This window comes from Myxine glutinosa, chromosome 3 (assembly GCF_964187855.1).
Source record: "Myxine glutinosa chromosome 3, kmMyxGlut1.1, whole genome shotgun sequence".
NCBI classification, from domain to species: domain Eukaryota; kingdom Metazoa; phylum Chordata; class Myxini; order Myxiniformes; family Myxinidae; genus Myxine; species Myxine glutinosa.
Window position 1 is genome coordinate 150,017,477 of NC_136263.1, and position 20,978 is coordinate 150,038,454.

A 20,978-nucleotide genomic window follows, 5' to 3' on the forward strand; every position below is an offset into this window, starting at 1 on the left:
AATACAAGTGTAAAAGTGGTTTCCTGCACCAACATAAGTGCGAAAAGTGGTTTCCTGCACCAACACAAGTGCGAAAACTGGTTTTTCAACACTAACACAAGTGCGAAAAGTGTTTTTTCAACACTTACACAAGTGCGAAAAGTGGTTTTTCCACACTAATACAAGTGCAAAAGTGGTTTCCTGCACCAACACAAGTGCGAAAAGTGGTTTTTCAACACTAACACAAGTGCGAAAAGTGGTTTTTCAACACTATCACAAGTGCAAAAAGTGTTTTTTCCACACTAATACAAGTGCAAAAGTGGTTTTTCCACACTAATACAAGTGCAAAAGTGGTTTCCTGCACCAACATAAGTGCGAAAAGTGGTTTTTCAACACAAACACAAGTGCGAAAAGTGGTTTTTCAACACTAACACAAGTGCGAAAAGTGTTTTTTCAACACTTACACAAGTGCGAAAAGTGGTTTTTCCACACTAATACAAAGTGCAAAAGTGGTTTCCTGCACCAACACAAGTGCGAAAAGTGGTTTTTCAACACTAACACAAGTGCGAAAAGTGGTTTTTCAACACTATCACAAGTGCAAAAAGTGTTTTTTCCACACTAATACAAGTGCAAAAGTGGTTTTTCCACACTAATACAAGTGCAAAAGTAGTTTCCTGCACCAACATAAGTGCGAAAAGTGGTTTTTCAACACAAACACAAGTGCGAAAAGTGGTTTTTCAACACTAACACAAGTGTGAAAAGTGGTTTTTCCACACTAATACAAGTGCAAAAGTGGTTTCCTGCACCAACACAAGTGCGAAAAGTGGTTTTTCAACACTAACACAAGTGCGAAAAGTGGTTTTTCAACACTATCACAAGTGCAAAAAGTGTTTTTTCCACACCAATACAAGTGTAAAAGTGGTTTCCTGCACCAACACAAGTGCGAAAAGTGGTTTTTCAACACTAACACAAGTGCGAAAAGTGGTTTTTCAACACTAACACAAGTGCGAAAAGTGTTTTTTCCACACTAATACAAGTGCAAAAGTGGTTTCCTGCACCAACACAAGTGCGAAAACTGGTTTTTCAACACTAACACAAGTGCAAAAAGTGTTTTTTCCACACTAATACAAGTGCAAAAGTGGTTTCCTGCACCAACACAAGTGCGAAAACTGGTTTTTCAACACTAACACAAGTGCGAAAAGTGGTTTTTCAACACTATCACAAGTGCAAAAAGTGTTTTTTCCACACTAATACAAGTGCAAAAGTGGTTTACTGCACCAACACAAGTGCGAAAAGTGGTTTTTCAACACAAACACAAGTGCGAAAAGTGGTTTTTCAACACTAACACAAGTGCGAAAAGTGTTTTTTCAACACTTACACAAGTGCGAAAAGTGGTTTTTCCACACTAATACAAGTGCAAAAGTGGTTTCCTGCACCAACACAAGTGCGAAAAGTGGTTTTTCAACACTAACACAAGTGCGAAAAGTGGTTTTTCAACACTATCACAAGTGCAAAAAGTGTTTTTTCCACACTAATACAAGTGCAAAAGTGGTTTTTCCACACTAATACAAGTGCAAAAGTGGTTTCCTGCACCAACATAAGTGCGAAAAGTGGTTTCCTGCACCAACACAAGTGCGAAAACTGGTTTTTCAACACTAACACAAGTGCGAAAAGTGTTTTTTCAACACTTACACAAGTGCGAAAAGTGGTTTTGACACACTAATACAAGTGCAAAAGTGGTTTCCTGCACCAACACAAGTGCGAAAAGTGGTTTTTCAACACTAACACAAGTGCGAAAAGTGGTTTTTCAACACTATCACAAGTGCAAAAAGTGTTTTTTCCACACTAATACAAGTGCAAAAGTGGTTTTTCCACACTAATACAAGTGCAAAAGTGGTTTCCTGCACCAACATAAGTGCGAAAAGTGGTTTTTCAACACAAACACAAGTGCGAAAAGTGGTTTTTCAACACTAACACAAGTGCGAAAAGTGGTTTCCTGCACCAACACAAGTGCGAAAACTGGTTTTTCAACACTAACACAAGTGCGAAAAGTGGTTTTTCAACACTAACACAAGTGCGAAAAGTGTTTTTTCAACACTAACACAAGTGTGAAAAGTGGTTTTTCCACACTAATACAAGTGCAAAAGTGGTTTCCTGCACCAACACAAGTGCGAAAAGTGGTTTTTCAACACTAACACAAGTGCGAAAAGTGGTTTTTCAACACTATCACAAGTGCAAAAAGTGTTTTTTCCACACCAATACAAGTGCAAAAGTGGTTTCCTGCACCAACACAAGTGCGAAAAGTGGTTTTTCAACACTAACACAAGTGCGAAAAGTGGTTTTTCAACACTAACATAAGTGCGAAAAGTGTTTTTTCAACACTTACACAAGTGCGAAAAGTGGTTTTTCCACACTAATACAAGTGCAAAAGTGGTTTCCTGCACCAACACAAGTGCGAAAAGTGGTTTTTCAACACTAACACAAGTGCGAAAAGTGGTTTTTCAACACTATCACAAGTGCAAAAAGTGTTTTTTCCACACTAATACAAGTGCAAAAGTGGTTTTTCCACACTAATACAAGTGCAAAAGTGGTTTCCTGCACCAACATAAGTGCGAAAAGTGGTTTTTCAACACAAACACAAGTGCGAAAAGTGTTTTTTCAACACTAACACAAGTGCGAAAAGTGGTTTTTCAACACTATCACAAGTGCAAAAAGTGTTTTTTCCACACTAATACAAGTGCAAAAGTGGTTTCCTGCACCAACACCAGTGCGAAAAGTGGTTTTTCAACACTAACACAAGTGCGAAAAGTGGTTTTTCAACACTAACACAAGTGCGAAAAGTGGTTTTTCCACACCAATACAAGTGCGAAAAGTGGTTTTTCAACACTAACACAAGTGTGAAAAGTGGTTTTTCCACACTAATACAAGTGCAAAAGTGGTTTCCTGCACCAACACAAGTGTGAAAAGTGGTTTTTCAACACTAACACAAGTGCGAAAAGTGCTTTTTCAACACTATCACAAGTGCAAAAAGTGTTTTTTCCACACTAATACAAGTGCAAAAGTGGTTTCCTGCACCAACACAAGTGCGAAAAGTGGTTTTTCAACACTAACACAAGTGCGAAAAGTGTTTTTTCAACACTAACACAAGTGTGAAAAGTGGTTTTTCCACACTAATACAAGTGCAAAAGTGGTTTCCTGCACCAACACAAGTGCGAAAAGTGGTTTTTCAACACTAACACAAGTGCGAAAAGTGGTTTTTCAACACTATCACAAGTGCAAAAAGTGCTTTTTCCACACCAATACAAGTGTAAAAGTGGTTTCCTGCACCAACACAAGTGCGAAAAGTGGTTTTTCAACACTAACACAAGTGCGAAAAGTGGTTTTTCAACACTAACACAAGTGCGAAAAGTGTTTTTTCAACACTAACACAAGTGCGAAAAGTGGTTTTTCCACACTAATACAAGTGCAAAAGTGGTTTCCTGCACCAACACAAGTGCGAAAACTGGTTTTTCAACACTAACACAAGTGCAAAAAGTGTTTTTTCCACATTAATACAAGTGCAAAAGTGGTTTCCTGCACCAACACAAGTGCGAAAACTGGTTTTTCAACACTAACACAAGTGCGAAAAGTGGTTTTTCAACACTATCACAAGTGCGAAAAGTGGTTTTTCAACACTAACACAAGTGCGAAAAGTGGTTTTTCAACACTAACACAAGTGCGAAAAGTGGTTTTTCAACACTATCACAAGTGCGAAAACTGGTTTTTCAACACTAACACAAGTGCGAAAAGTGGTTTTTCAACACTAACACAAGTGCGAAAAGTGGTTTTTCAACACTAACACAAGTGCGAAAAGTGGTTTTTCAACACTATCACAAGTGCAAAAAGTGTTTTTTCCACACCAATACAAGTGTAAAAGTGGTTTCCTGCACCAACACAAGTGCGAAAAGTGGTTTTTCAACACTAACACAAGTGCGAAAAGTGGTTTTTCAACACTAACACAAGTGCGAAAAGTGTTTTTTCAACACTAACACAAGTGCGAAAAGTGGTTTTTCCACACTAATACAAGTGCAAAAGTGGTTTCCTGCACCAACACAAGTGCGAAAACTGGTTTTTCAACACTAACACAAGTGCAAAAAGTGTTTTTTCCACACTAATACAAGTGCAAAAGTGGTTTCCTGCACCAACACAAGTGCGAAAAGTGGTTTTTCAACACTAACACAAGTGCGAAAAGTGGTTTTTCAACACTATCACAAGTGCAAAAAGTGTTTTTTCCACACTAATACAAGTGCAAAAGTGGTTTCCTGCACCAACACAAGTGCGAAAAGTGGTTTTTCAACACTTACACAAGTGCGAAAAGTGGTTTTTCAACACTAACACAAGTGCGAAAAGTGGTTTTTCCACACCAATACAAGTGCGAAAAGTGGTTTTTCAACACTAACACAAGTGCGAAAAGTGGTTTTTCCACACTAATACAAGTGCAAAAGTGGTTTCCTGCACCAACACAAGTGTGAAAAGTGGTTTTTCAACACTAACACAAGTGCGAAAAGTGCTTTTTCAAAACTATCACAAGTGCAAAAAGTGTTTTTTCCACACTAATACAAGTGCAAAAGTGGTTTCCTGCACCAACACAAGTGCGAAAAGTGGTTTTTCAACACTAACACAAGTGCGAAAAGTGTTTTTTCAACACTAACACAAGTGTGAAAAGTGGTTTTTTCCACACTAATACAAGTGCAAAAGTGGTTTCCTGCACCAACACAAGTGCGAAAAGTGGTTTTTCAACACTAACACAAGTGCGAAAAGTGGTTTTTCAACACTATCACAAGTGCAAAAAGTGTTTTTTCCACACCAATACAAGTGCAAAAGTGGTTTCCTGCACCAACACAAGTGCGAAAAGTGGTTTTTCAACACTAACACAAGTGCGAAAAGTGTTTTTTCAACACTTACACAAGTGCGAAAAGTGGTTTTTCCACACTAATACAAGTGCAAAAGTGGTTTCCTGCACCAACACAAGTGCGAAAAGTGGTTTTTCAACACTAACACAAGTGCGAAAAGTGGTTTTTCAACACTATCACAAGTGCAAAAAGTGTTTTTTCCACACTAATACAAGTGCAAAAGTGGTTTTTCCACACTAATACAAGTGCAAAAGTGGTTTCCTGCACCAACATAAGTGCGAAAAGTGGTTTTTCAACACAAACACAAGTGCGAAAAGTGGTTTTTCAACACTAACACAAGTGCGAAAAGTGGTTTCCTGCACCAACACAAGTGCGAAAACTGGTTTTTCAACACTAACACAAGTGCGAAAAGTGGTTTTTCAACACTAACACAAGTGCGAAAAGTGTTTTTTCAACACTAACACAAGTGTGAAAAGTGGTTTTTCCACACTAATACAAGTGCAAAAGTGGTTTCCTGCACCAACACAAGGGCGAAAAGTGGTTTTTCAACACTAACACAAGTGCGAAAAGTGGTTTTTCAACACTATCACAAGTGCAAAAAGTGTTTTTTCCACACCAATACAAGTGCAAAAGTGGTTTCCTGCAACAACACAAGTGCGAAAAGTGGTTTTTCAACACTAACACAAGTGCAAAAAGTGGTTTTTCAACACTAACACAAGTGCGAAAAGTGTTTTTTCAACACTTACACAAGTGCGAAAAGTGGTTATTCCACACTAATACAAGTGCAAAAGTGGTTTCCTGCACCAACACAAGTGCGAAAAGTGGTTTTTCAACACTAACACAAGTGCGAAAAGTGGTTTTTCAACACTATCACAAGTGCAAAAAGTGTTTTTTCCACACTAATACAAGTGCAAAAGTGGTTTTTCCACACTAATACAAGTGCAAAAGTGGTTTCCTGCACCAACATAAGTGCAAAAAGTGGTTTTTCAACACAAACACAAGTGCGAAAAGTGGTTTTTCAACACTAACACAAGTGCGAAAAGTGTTTTTTCAACACTTACACAAGTGCGAAAAGTGGTTTTTCCACACTAATACAAGTGCAAAAGTGGTTTCCTGCACCAACACAAGTGCGAAAAGTGGTTTTTCAACACTAACACAAGTGCGAAAAGTGGTTTTTCAACACTATCACAAGTGCAAAAAGTGTTTTTTCCACACTAATACAAGTGCAAAAGTGGTTTTTCCACACTAATACAAGTGCGAAAAGTGGTTTTTCAACACTAACACAAGTGCGAAAAGTGTTTTTTCAACACTAACACAAGTGTGAAAAGTGGTTTTTCCACACTAATACAAGTGCAAAAGTGGTTTCCTGCACCAACACAAGTGCGAAAAGTGGTTTTTCAACACTAACACAAGTGCGAAAAGTGGTTTTTCAACACTATCACAAGTGCAAAAAGTGTTTTTTCCACACCAATACAAGTGCAAAAGTGGTTTCCTGCACCAACACAAGTGCGAAAAGTGGTTTTTCAACACTAACACAAGTGCGAAAAGTGTTTTTTCAACACTTACACAAGTGCGAAAAGTGGTTTTTCCACACTAATACAAGTGCAAAAGTGGTTTCCTGCACCAACACAAGTGCGAAAAGTGGTTTTTCAACACTAACACAAGTGCGAAAAGTGGTTTTTCAACACTATCACAAGTGCAAAAAGTGTTTTTTCCACACTAATACAAGTGCAAAAGTGGTTTTTCCACACTAATACAAGTGCAAAAGTGGTTTCCTGCACCAACATAAGTGCGAAAAGTGGTTTTTCAACACAAACACAAGTGCGAAAAGTGGTTTTTCAACACTAACACAAGTGCGAAAAGTGGTTTCCTGCACCAACACAAGTGCGAAAACTGGTTTTTCAACACTAACACAAGTGCGAAAAGTGGTTTTTCAACACTAACACAAGTGCGAAAAGTGTTTTTTCAACACTAACACAAGTGTGAAAAGTGGTTTTTCCACACTAATACAAGTGCAAAAGTGGTTTCCTGCACCAACACAAGTGCGAAAAGTGGTTTTTCAACACTAACACAAGTGCGAAAAGTGTTTTTTCAACACTTACACAAGTGCGAAAAGTGGTTTTTCCACACTAATACAAGTGCAAAAGTGGTTTCCTGCACCAACACAAGTGCGAAAAGTGGTTTTTCAACACTAACACAAGTGCGAAAAGTGGTTTTTCAACACTATCACAAGTGCAAAAAGTGTTTTTTCCACACTAATACAAGTGCAAAAGTGGTTTTTCCACACTAATGCAAGTGCAAAAGTGGTTTCCTGCACCAACATAAGTGCGAAAAGTGGTTTTTCAACACAAACACAAGTGCGAAAAGTGGTTTTTCAACACTAACACAAGTGCGAAAAGTGGTTTTTCAACACTATCACAAGCGCAAAAAGTGTTTTTTCCACACTAATACAAGTGCAAAAGTGGTTTCCTGCACCAACACAAGTGCGAAAAGTGGTTTTTCAACACTAACACAAGTGCGAAAATTGGTTTTTCCACACCAATACAAGTGCGAAAAGTGGTTTTTCAACACTAACACAAGTGCAAAAAGTGGTTTTTCCACACTAATACAAGTGCAAAAGTGGTTTCCTGCACCAACACAAGTGTGAAAAGTGGTTTTTCAACACTAACACAAGTGCGAAAAGTGCTTTTTCAACACTATCACAAGTGCAAAAAGTGTTTTTTCCACACTAATACAAGTGCAAAAGTGGTTTCCTGCACCAACACAAGTGCGAAAAGTGGTTTTTCAACACTAACACAAGTGCGAAAAGTGTTTTTTCAACACTAACAAAAGTGTGAAAAGTGGTTTTTCCACACTAATACAAGTGCAAAAGTGGTTTCCTGCACCAACACAAGTGCGAAAAGTGGTTTTTCAACACTAACACAAGTGCGAAAAGTGGTTTTTCAACACTATCACAAGTGCAAAAAGTGTTTTTTCCACACCAATACAAGTGTAAAAGTGGTTTCCTGCACCAACACAAGTGCGAAAAGTGGTTTTTCAACACTAACACAAGTGCGAAAAGTGGTTTTTCAACACTAACACAAGTGCAAAAAGTGTTTTTTCAACACTAACACAAGTGCGAAAAGTGGTTTTTCCACACTAATACAAGTGCAAAAGTGGTTTCCTGCACCAACACAAGTGCGAAAACTGGTTTTTCAACACTAACACAAGTGCAAAAAGTGTTTTTTCCACACTAATACAAGTGCAAAAGTGGTTTCCTGCACCAACACAAGTGCGAAAAGTGGTTTTTCAACACTATCACAAGTGCAAAAAGTGTTTTTTCCACACTAATACAAGTGCAAAAGTGGTTTACTGCACCAACACAAGTGCGAAAAGTGGTTTTTCAACACTAACACAAGTGCGAAAAGTGGTTTTTTAACACTAACACAAGTGCGAAAAGTGGTTTTTCCACACTAATACAAGTGCAAAAGTGGTTTCCTGCACCAACACAAGTGGGAAAAGTGGATTTTCAAAACTAGCACAAGTGCGAAAAGTGGTTTTTCAACACTAACACAAGTGCAAAAAGTGTTTTTTCCACACTAATACAAGTGCAAAAGTGGTTTCCTGCACCAACACAAGTGCGAAAAGTGGTTTTTCAACACTAACCAAGTGCGAAAAGTGAATTTCAACACTATCACAAGTGCAAAAAGTGTTTTTTCCACACTAATACAAGTGCAAAAGTGGTTTCCTGCACCAACACAAGTGCGAAAAGTGGTTTTTCAACACTAACACAAGTGCAAAAAGTGGTTTTTCAACACTAACACAAGTGCGAAAAGTGTTTTTTCAACACTTACACAAGTGCGAAAAGTGGTTATTCCACACTAATACAAGTGCAAAAGTGGTTTCCTGCACCAACACAAGTGCGAAAAGTGGTTTTTCAACACTAACACAAGTGCGAAAAGTGGTTTTTCAACACTATCACAAGTGCAAAAAGTGTTTTTTCCACACTAATACAAGTGCAAAAGTGGTTTTTCCACACTAATACAAGTGCAAAAGTGGTTTCCTGCACCAACATAAGTGCAAAAAGTGGTTTTTCAACACAAACACAAGTGCGAAAAGTGGTTTTTCAACACTAACACAAGTGCGAAAAGTGTTTTTTCAACACTTACACAAGTGCGAAAAGTGGTTTTTCCACACTAATACAAGTGCAAAAGTGGTTTCCTGCACCAACACAAGTGCGAAAAGTGGTTTTTCAACACTAACACAAGTGCGAAAAGTGGTTTTTCAACACTATCACAAGTGCAAAAATTGTTTTTTCCACACTAATACAAGTGCAAAAGTGGTTTTTCCACACTAATACAAGTGCGAAAAGTGGTTTTTCAACACTAACACAAGTGCGAAAAGTGTTTTTTCAACACTAACACAAGTGTGAAAAGTGGTTTTTCCACACTAATACAAGTGCAAAAGTGGTTTCCTGCACCAACACAAGTGCGAAAAGTGGTTTTTCAACACTAACACAAGTGCGAAAAGTGGTTTTTCAACACTATCACAAGTGCAAAAAGTGTTTTTTCCACACCAATACAAGTGCAAAAGTGGTTTCCTGCACCAACACAAGTGCGAAAAGTGGTTTTTCAACACTAACACAAGTGCGAAAAGTGTTTTTTCAACACTTACACAAGTGCGAAAAGTGGTTTTTCCACACTAATACAAGTGCAAAAGTGGTTTCCTGCACCAACACAAGTGCGAAAAGTGGTTTTTCAACACTAACACAAGTGCGAAAAGTGGTTTTTCAACACTATCACAAGTGCAAAAAGTGTTTTTTCCACACTAATACAAGTGCAAAAGTGGTTTTTCCACACTAATACAAGTGCAAAAGTGGTTTCCTGCACCAACATAAGTGCGAAAAGTGGTTTTTCAACACAAACACAAGTGCGAAAAGTGGTTTTTCAACACTAACACAAGTGCGAAAAGTGGTTTCCTGCACCAACACAAGTGCGAAAACTGGTTTTTCAACACTAACACAAGTGCGAAAAGTGGTTTTTCAACACTAACACAAGTGCGAAAAGTGTTTTTTCAACACTAACACAAGTGTGAAAAGTGGTTTTTCCACACTAATACAAGTGCAAAAGTGGTTTCCTGCACCAACACAAGTGCGAAAAGTGGTTTTTCAACACTAACACAAGTGCGAAAAGTGTTTTTTCAACACTTACACAAGTGCGAAAAGTGGTTTTTCCACACTAATACAAGTGCAAAAGTGGTTTCCTGCACCAACACAAGTGCGAAAAGTGGTTTTTCAACACTAACACAAGTGCGAAAAGTGGTTTTTCAACACTATCACAAGTGCAAAAAGTGTTTTTTCCACACTAATACAAGTGCAAAAGTGGTTTTTCCACACTAATGCAAGTGCAAAAGTGGTTTCCTGCACCAACATAAGTGCGAAAAGTGGTTTTTCAACACAAACACAAGTGCGAAAAGTGGTTTTTCAACACTAACACAAGTGCGAAAAGTGGTTTTTCAACACTATCACAAGCGCAAAAAGTGTTTTTTCCACACTAATACAAGTGCAAAAGTGGTTTCCTGCACCAACACAAGTGCGAAAAGTGGTTTTTCAACACTAACACAAGTGCGAAAATTGGTTTTTCCACACCAATACAAGTGCGAAAAGTGGTTTTTCAACACTAACACAAGTGCAAAAAGTGGTTTTTCCACACTAATACAAGTGCAAAAGTGGTTTCCTGCACCAACACAAGTGTGAAAAGTGGTTTTTCAACACTAACACAAGTGCGAAAAGTGCTTTTTCAACACTATCACAAGTGCAAAAAGTGTTTTTTCCACACTAATACAAGTGCAAAAGTGGTTTCCTGCACCAACACAAGTGCGAAAAGTGGTTTTTCAACACTAACACAAGTGCGAAAAGTGTTTTTTCAACACTAACAAAAGTGTGAAAAGTGGTTTTTCCACACTAATACAAGTGCAAAAGTGGTTTCCTGCACCAACACAAGTGCGAAAAGTGGTTTTTCAACACTAACACAAGTGCGAAAAGTGGTTTTTCAACACTATCACAAGTGCAAAAAGTGTTTTTTCCACACCAATACAAGTGTAAAAGTGGTTTCCTGCACCAACACAAGTGCGAAAAGTGGTTTTTCAACACTAACACAAGTGCGAAAAGTGGTTTTTCAACACTAACACAAGTGCAAAAAGTGTTTTTTCAACACTAACACAAGTGCGAAAAGTGGTTTTTCCACACTAATACAAGTGCAAAAGTGGTTTCCTGCACCAACACAAGTGCGAAAACTGGTTTTTCAACACTAACACAAGTGCAAAAAGTGTTTTTTCCACACTAATACAAGTGCAAAAGTGGTTTCCTGCACCAACACAAGTGCGAAAAGTGGTTTTTCAACACTATCACAAGTGCAAAAAGTGTTTTTTCCACACTAATACAAGTGCAAAAGTGGTTTACTGCACCAACACAAGTGCGAAAAGTGGTTTTTCAACACTAACACAAGTGCGAAAAGTGGTTTTTTAACACTAACACAAGTGCGAAAAGTGGTTTTTCCACACTAATACAAGTGCAAAAGTGGTTTCCTGCACCAACACAAGTGGGAAAAGTGGATTTTCAAAACTAGCACAAGTGCGAAAAGTGGTTTTTCAACACTAACACAAGTGCAAAAAGTGTTTTTTCCACACTAATACAAGTGCAAAAGTGGTTTCCTGCACCAACACAAGTGCGAAAAGTGGTTTTTCAACACTAACCAAGTGCGAAAAGTGAATTTCAACACTATCACAAGTGCAAAAAGTGTTTTTTCCACACTAATACAAGTGCAAAAGTGGTTTCCTGCACCAACACAAGTGCGAAAAGTGGTTTTTCAACACTAACACAAGTGCAAAAAGTGGTTTTTCAACACTATCACAAGTGCAAAAAGTGTTTTTTCCACACTAATACAAGTGCAAAAGTGGTTTTTCCACACTAATACAAGTGCAAAAGTGGTTTCCTGCACCAACATAAGTGCGAAAAGTGGTTTTTCAACACAAACACAAGTGCGAAAAGTGGTTTTTCAACACTAACACAAGTGCGAAAAGTGGTTTTCCACACTAATACAAGTGCAAAAAGTGGTTTCCTGCACCAACACAAGTGCGAAAAGTGGTTTTTCAACACTAACACAAGTGCGAAAAGTGGTTTTTCAACACTAACACAAGTGCGAAAAGTGGTTTTTCAACACTATCACAAGTGCCAAAAGTGTTTTTTCCACACTAATACAAGTGCAAAAGTGGTTTCCTGCACCAACACAAGTGCGAAAAGTGGTTTTTGAACACTAACACAAGTGCGAAAAGTGGTTTTTCAACACTATCACAAGTGCAAAACGTGTTTTTTCCACACTAATACAAGTGCGAAAAGTGGTTTTTCCACACTAATACAAGTGCAAAAGTGGTTTCCTGCACCAACACAAGTGTGAAAAGTGGTTTTTCAACACTAACACAAGTGCGAAAAGTGCTTTTTCAACACTATCACAAGTGCAAAAAGTGTTTTTTCCACACTAATACAAGTGCAAAAGTGGTTTCCTGCACCAACACAAGTGCGAAAAGTGGTTTATCAACACTAGCACAAGTGCGAAAAGTGTTTTTTCAACACTAACACAAGTGCGAAAAGTGGTTTTTCAACACTAACACAAGTGCGAAAAGTGGTTTTTCAACACTAACACAAGTGCGAAAAGTGGTTTTTCCACACTAATACAAGTGCAAAAGTGGTTTCCTGCACCAACACAAGTGCGAAAAGTGGTTTTTCAACACTATCACAAGTGCAAAAAGTGTTTTTTCCACACTAATACAAGTGCAAAAGTGGTTTCCTGAACGAACACAAGTGCGAAAAGTGGTTTTTCAACACTAACACAAGTGCGAAAAGTGGTTTTTCAACACTAACACAAGTGCGAAAAGTGGTTTTTCAACACTAACACAAGTGTGAAAAGTGGTTTTTCAACACTAACACAAGTGCGAAAAGTGGTTTTTCAACACTAACACAAGTGCGAAAAGTGGTTTTTCCACACTAATACAAGTGCAAAAGTGGTTTCCTGCACCAACACAAGTGTGAAAAGTGGTTTTTCAACACTAACACAAGTGCGAAAAGTGCTTTTTCAACACTATCACAAGTGCAAAAAGTGTTTTTTCCACACTAATACAAGTGAAAAAGTGGTTTCCTGCACCAACACAAGTGCGAAAAGTGGTTTTTCAACACTAACACAAGTGCGAAAAGTGTTTTTTCAACACTAACACAAGTGTGAAAAGTGGTTTTTCCACACTAATACAAGTGCAAAAGTGGTTTCCTGCACCAACACAAGTGCGAAAAGTGGTTTTTCAACACTAACACAAGTGCGAAAAGTGGTTTTTCAACACTATCACAAGTGCAAAAAGTGTTTTTTCCACACCAATACAAGTGTAAAAGTGGTTTCCTGCACCAACACAAGTGCGAAAAGTGGTTTTTCAACACTAACACAAGTGCGAAAAGTGGTTTTTCAACACTAACACAAGTGCGAAAAGTGTTTTTTCAACACTAACACAAGTGCGAAAAGTGGTTTTTCCACACTAATACAAGTGCAAAAGTGGTTTCCTGCACCAACACAAGTGCGAAAACTGGTTTTTCAACACTAACACAAGTGCAAAAAGTGTTTTTTCCACACTAATACAAGTGCAAAAGTGGTTTCCTGCACCAACACAAGTGCGAAAAGTGGTTTTTCAACACTAACACAAGTGCAAAAAGTGGTTTTTCAACACTATCATAAGTGCAAAAAGTGTTTTTTCCACACTAATACAAGTGCAAAAGTGGTTTACTGCACCAACACAAGTGCGAAAAGTGGTTTTTCAACACTAACACAAGTGCGAAAAGTGGTTTTTCAACACTAACACAAGTGCGAAAAGTGGTTTTTCCACACTAATACAAGTGCAAAAGTGGTTTCCTGCACCAACACAAGTGGGAAAAGTGGATTTTCAAAACTAACACAAGTGCGAAAAGTGGTTTTTCAACACTAACACAAGTGCAAAAAGTGTTTTTTCCACACTAATAGTGGTTTCAAACAAGTGCGAGTGCAAGTGCGAGTGCAGTGTTTCAAACAAGTGCAAAAGTGGTTTCCTGCACCAACACAAGTGCGAAAAGTGGTTTTTCAACACTAACACAAGTGCGAAAAGTGAATTTCAACACTATCACAAGTGCAAAAAGTGTTTTTTCCACACTAATACAAGTGCAAAAGTGGTTTCCTGCACCAACACAAGTGCGAAAAGTGGTTTTTCAACACTAACACAAGTGCGAAAAGTGGTTTTTCAACACTATCACAAGTGCAAAAAGTGTTTTTTCCACACTAATACAAGTGCAAAAGTGGTTTTTCCACACTAATACAAGTGCAAAAGTGGTTTCCTGCACCAACATAAGTGCGAAAAGTGGTTTTTCAACACAAACACAAGTGCGAAAAGTGGTTTTTCAACACTAACACAAGTGTGAAAAGTGGTTTTCCACACTAATACAAGTGCAAAAAGTGGTTTCCTGCACCAACACAAGTGCGAAAAGTGGTTTTTCAACACTAACACAAGTGCGAAAAGTGGTTTTTCAACACTAACACAAGTGCGAAAAGTGGTTTTTCAACACTATCACAAGTGCAAAAAGTGTTTTTTCCACACTAATACAAGTGCAAAAGTGGTTTCCTGCACCAACACAAGTGCGAAAAGTGGTTTTTGAACACTAACACAAGTGCGAAAAGTGGTTTTTCAACACTATCACAAGTGCAAAAAGTGTTTTTTCCACACTAATACAAGTGCGAAAAGTGGTTTTTCCACACTAATACAAGTGCAAAAGTGGTTTCCTGCACCAACACAAGTGTGAAAAGTGGTTTTTCAACACTAACACAAGTGCGAAAAGTGCTTTTTCAACACTATCACAAGTGCAAAAAGTGTTTTTTCCACACTAATACAAGTGCAAAAGTGGTTTCCTGCACCAACACAAGTGCGGAAAGTGGTTTATCAACACTAGCACAAGTGCGAAAAGTGGTTTTTCAACACTAACACAAGTGCGAAAAGTGGTTTTTCAACACTAACACAAGTGCGAAAAGTGGTTTTTCAACACTAACACAAGTGCGAAAAGTGGTTTTTCCACACTAATACAAGTGCAAAAGTGGTTTCCTGCACCAACACAAGTGCGAAAAGTGGTTTTTCAACACTATCACAAGTGCAAAAAGTGTTTTTTCCACACTAATACAAGTGCAAAAGTGGTTTCCTGAACGAACACAAGTGCGAAAAGTGGTTTTTCAACACTAACACAAGTGCGAAAAGTGGTTTTTCAACACTAACACAAGTGCGAAAAGTGGTTTTTCAACACCATCACAAGTGCAAAAAGTGTTTTTTCCACACAAATACAAGTGCAAAAGTGGTTGCCTGCACCAACACAAGTGCGAAAAGTGGTTTTTCAACACTAACACAAGTGCGAAAAGTGCTTTTTCAACACTAACACAAGTGTGAAAAGTGGTTTTTCCACTCTAATACAAGTGCAAAAGTGGTTTCCTGCACCAACACAAGTGCGAAAAGTGGTTTTTCAACACTAACACAAGTGCGAAAAGTGGTTTTTCAACACTATCACAAGTGCAAAAAGTGTTTTTTCCACACTAATACAAGTGCAAAAGTGGTTTCCTGCACCAACACAAGTGCGAAAAGTGGTTTTTCAACACTAACACAAGTGCGAAAAGTGGTTTTTCAACACTATCACAAGTGCAAAAAGTGTTTTTTCCACACTAATACAAGTGCAAAAGTGGCTTCCTGCACCAACACAGGTGTGAAAAGTGGTTTCCTGCACCAACACAAGTGTGAAAAGTGGTTTTTCAACACTAACACAAGTGCGAAAAGTGGTTTTTCAACACTAACACAAGTGCGAAAAGTGGTTTTTCCACACTAATACAAGTGCAAAAGTGGTTTCCTGCACCAACACAAGTGCGAAAACTGGTTTTTCAACACTAACACAAGTGCGAAAAGTGCTTTTTCAACACTATCACAAGTGCAAAAAGTGTTTTTTCCACACTAATACAAGTGCAAAAGTGGTTTCCTGCACCAACACAAGTGCGAAAAGTGGTTTTTCAACACTAACACAAGTGCGAAAAGTGTTTTTTCAACACTAACACAAGTGTGGAAAGTGTTTTTTCCACACTAATACAAGTGCAAAAGTGGTTTCCTGCACCAACACAAGTGCGAAAAGTGGTTTTTCAACACTAACACAAGTGCGAAAAGTGGTTTTTCAACACTATCACAAGTGCAAAAAGTGTTTTTTCCACACCAATACAAGTGCAAAAGTGGTTTCCTGCACCAACACAAGTGTGAAAAGTGGTTTTTCAACACTAACACAAGTGCGAAAAGTGGTTTTTCAACACTAACACAAGTGCGAAAAGTGTTTTTTCAACACTTACACAAGTGCGAAAAGTGGTTTTCCACACTAATACAAGTGCAAAAGTGGTTTCCTGCACCAACACAAGTGCGAAAAGTAGTTTTTCAACACTAACACAAGTGCGAAAAGTGGTTTTTCAACACTATCACAAGTGCAAAAAGTGTTTTTTCCACACTAATACAAGTGCAAAAGTGGTTTTTCCACACTAATACAAGTGCAAAAGTGGTTTCCTGCACCAACATAAGTGCGAAAAGTGGTTTTTCAACACAAACACAAGTGCGAAAAGTGGTTTTTCAACACTAACACAAGTGCGAAAAGTGGTTTTTCAACACTATCACAAGTGCAAAAAGTGTTTTTTCCACACTAATACAAGTGCAAAAGTGGTTTCCTGCACCAACACAAGTGCGAAAAGTGGTTTTTCAACACTAACACAAGTGCGAAAATTGGTTTTTGAACACTAACACAAGTGCGAAAAGTGGTTTTTCCACACCAATACAAGTGCGAAAAGTGGTTTTTCAACACTAACACAAGTGCGAAAAGTAGTTTTTCCACACTAATACAAGTGCAAAAGTGGTTTCCTGCACCAACACAAGTGTGATAAGTGGTTTTTCAACACTAACACAAGTGCGAAAAGTGCTTTTTCAACACTATCACAAGTGCAAAAAGTGTTTTTCCACACTAATACAAGTGCAAAAGTGGTTTCCTGCACCAACACAAGTGCGAAAAGTGGTTTTTCAACACTATCACAAGTGCAAAAAGTGTTTTTTCCACACTAATACAAGTGCAAAAGTGGTTTCCTGCACCAACACAAGTGCGAAAAGTGGTTTTTCAACACTAACACAAGTGCGAAAATTGGTTTTTGAACACTAACACAAGTGCGAAAAGTGGTTTTTCCACACCAATACAAGTGCGAAAAGTGGTTTTTCAACACTAACACAAGTGCGAAAAGTAGTTTTTCCACACTAATACAAGTGCAAAAGTGGTTTCCTGCACCAACACAAGTGTGATAAGTGGTTTTTCAACACTAACACAAGTGCGAAAAGTGCTTTTTCAACACTATCACAAGTGCAAAAAGTGTTTTTCCACACTAATACAAGTGCAAAAGTGGTTTCCTGCACCAACACAAGTGCGAAAAGTGGTTTTTCAACACTATCACAAGTGCAAAAAGTGTTTTTTCCACACTAATACAAGTGCAAAAGTGGTTTCCTGCACCAACACAAGTGCGAAAAGTGGTTTTTCAACACTAACACAAGTGCGAAAAGTGGTTTTTCAACACTAACACAAGTGCGAAAAGTGGTTTTTCAACACCATCACAAGTGCAAAAAGTGTTTTTTCCACACAAATACAAGTGCAAAAGTGGTTGCCTGCACCAACACAAGTGCGAAAAGTGGTTTTTCAACACTAACACAAGTGCGAAAAGTGCTTTTTCAACACTAACACAAGCGTGAAAAGTGGTTTTTCCACTCTAATACAAGTGCAAAAGTGGTTTCCTGCACCAACACAAGTGCGAAAAGTGGTTTTTCAACACTAACACAAGTGCGAAAAGTGTTTTTTCAACACTAACACAAGTGTGAAAAGTGGTTTTTCCACACTAATACAAGTGCAAAAGTGGTTTCCTGCACCAACACAAGTGCGAAAAGTGGTTTTTCAACACTAACACAAGTGCGAAAAGTGGTTTTTCAACACTATCACAAGTGCAAAAAGTGTTTTTTCCACACCAATACAAGTGCAAAAGTGGTTTCCTGCACCAACACAAGTGCGAAAAGTGGTTTTTCAACACTAACACAAGTGCGAAAAGTGTTTTTTCAACACTTACACAAGTGCGAAAAGTGGTTTTTCCACACTAATACAAGTGCAAAAGTGGTTTCCTGCACCAACACAAGTGCGAAAAGTGGTTTTTCAACACTAACACAAGTGCGAAAAGTGGTTTTTCAACACTATCACAAGTGCAAAAAGTGTTTTTTCCACACTAATACAAGTGCAAAAGTGGTTTTTCCACACTAATACAAGTGCAAAAGTGGTTTCCTGCACCAACATAAGTGCGAAAAGTGGTTTTTCAACACAAACACAAGTGCGAAAAGTGGTTTTTCAACACTAACACAAGTGCGAAAAGTGGTTTCCTGCACCAACACAAGTGCGAAAACTGGTTTTTCAACACTAACACAAGTGCGAAAAGTGGTTTTTCAACACTAACACAAGTGCGAAAAGTGTTTTTTCAACACTAACACAAGTGTGAAAAGTGGTTTTTCCACACTAATACAAGTGCAAAAGTGGTTTCCTGCACCAACACAAGTGCGAAAAGTGGTTTTTCAACACTAACACAAGTGCGAAAAGTGGTTTTTCAACACTATCACAAGTGCAAAAAGTGTTTTTTCCACACCAATACAAGTGCAAAAGTGGTTTCCTGCACCAACACAAGTGCGAAAAGTGGTTTTTCAACACTAACACAAGTGCGAAAAGTGGTTTTTCAACACTAACACAAGTGCGAAAAGTGTTTTTTCAACACTTACACAAGTGCGAAAAGTGGTTTTTCCACACTAATACAAGTGCAAAAGTGGTTTCCTGCACCAACACAAGTGCGAAAAGTGGTTTTTCAACACTAACACAAGTGCGAAAAGTGGTTTTTCAACACTATCACAAGTGCAAAAAGTGTTTTTTCCACACTAATACAAGTGCAAAAGTGGTTTTTCCACACTAATACAAGTGCAAAAGTGGTTTCCTGCACCAACATATGTGCGAAAAGTGGTTTTTCAACACAAACACAAGTGCGAAAAGTGGTTTTTCAACACTAACACAAGTGCGAAAAGTGTTTTTTCAACACTTACACAAGTGCGAAAAGTGGTTTTTCCACACTAATACAAGTGCAAAAGTGGTTTCCTGCACCAACACAAGTGCGAAAAGTGGTTTTTCAACACTAACACAAGTGCGAAAAGTGGTTTTTCAACACTATCACAAGTGCAAAAAGTGTTTTTTCCACACTAATACAAGTGCAAAAGTGGTTTTTCCACACTAATACAAGTGCAAAAGTGGTTTCCTGCACCAACATAAGTGCGAAAAGTGGTTTTTCAACACAAACACAAGTGCGAAAAGTGGTTTTTCAACACTAACACAAGTGCGAAAAGTGGTTTCCTGCACCAACACAAGTGCGAAAACTGGTTTCTCAACACTAACACAAGTGCGAAAAGTGGTTTTTCAACACTAACACAAGTGCGAAAAGTGTTTTTTCAACACTAACACAAGTGTGAAAAGTGGTTTTTCCACACTAATACAAGTGCAAAAGTGGTTTCCTGCACCAACACAAGTGCGAAAAGTGGTTTTTCAACACTAACACAAGTGCGAAAAGTGGTTTCCTGCACCAACATAAGTGCGAAAAGTGGTTTTTCAACACAAACACAAGTGCGAAAAGTGGTTTTTCAACACTAACACAAGTGCGAAAAGTGTTTTTTCAACACTTACACAAGTGCGAAAAGTGGTTTTTTCCACACTAATACAAGTGCAAAAGTGGTTTCCTGCACCAACACAAGTGCGAAAAGTGGTTTTTCAACACAAACACAAGTGCGAAAAGTGGTTTTTCAACACTAACACAAGTGCGAAAAGTGTTTTTTCAACACTTACACAAGTGCGAAAAGTGGTTTTTCCACACTAATACAAGTGCAAAAGTGGTTTCCTGCACCAACACAAGTGCGAAAAGTGGTTTTTCAACACTAACACAAGTGCGAAAAGTGGTTTTTCAACACTATCACAAGTGCAAAAAGTGTTTTTTCCACACTAATACAAGTGCAAAAGTGGTTTTTCCACACTAATACAAGTGTAAAAGTGGTTTCCTGCACCAACATAAGTGCGAAAAGTGGTTTCCTGCACCAACACAAGTGCGAAAACTGGTTTTTCAACACTAACACAAGTGCGAAAAGTGTTTTTTCAACACTTACACAAGTGCGAAAAGTGGTTTTTCCACACTAATACAAGTGCAAAAGTGGTTTCCTGCACCAACACAAGTGCGAAAAGTGGTTTTTCAACACTAACACAAGTGCGAAAAGTGGTTTTTCAACACTATCACAAGTGCAAAAAGTGTTTTTTCCACACTAATACAAGTGCAAAAGTGGTTTTTCCACACTAATACAAGTGCAAAAGTGGTTTCCTGCACCAACATAAGTGCGAAAAGTGGTTTTTCAACACAAACACAAGTGCGAAAAGTGGTTTTTCAACACTAACACAAGTGCGAAAAGTGTTTTTTCAACACTTACACAAGTGCGAAAGTGGTTTTTCCACACTAATACAAGTGCAAAAGTGGTTTCCTGCACCAACACAAGTGCGAAAAGTGGTTTTTCAACACTAACACAAGTGCGAAAAGTGGTTTTTCAACACTATCACAAGTGCAAAAAGTGTTTTTTCCACACTAATACAAGTGCAAAAGTGGTTTTTCCACACTAATACAAGTGCAAAAGTAGTTTCCTGCACCAACATAAGTGCGAAAAGTGGTTTTTCAACACAAACACAAGTGCGAAAAGTGGTTTTTCAACACTAACACAAGTGTGAAAAGTGGTTTTTCCACACTAATACAAGTGCAAAAGTGGTTTCCTGCACCAACACAAGTGCGAAAAGTGGTTTTTCAACACTAACACAAGTGCGAAAAGTGGTTTTTCAACACTATCACAAGTGCAAAAAGTGTTTTTTCCACACCAATACAAGTGTAAAAGTGGTTTCCTGCACCAACACAA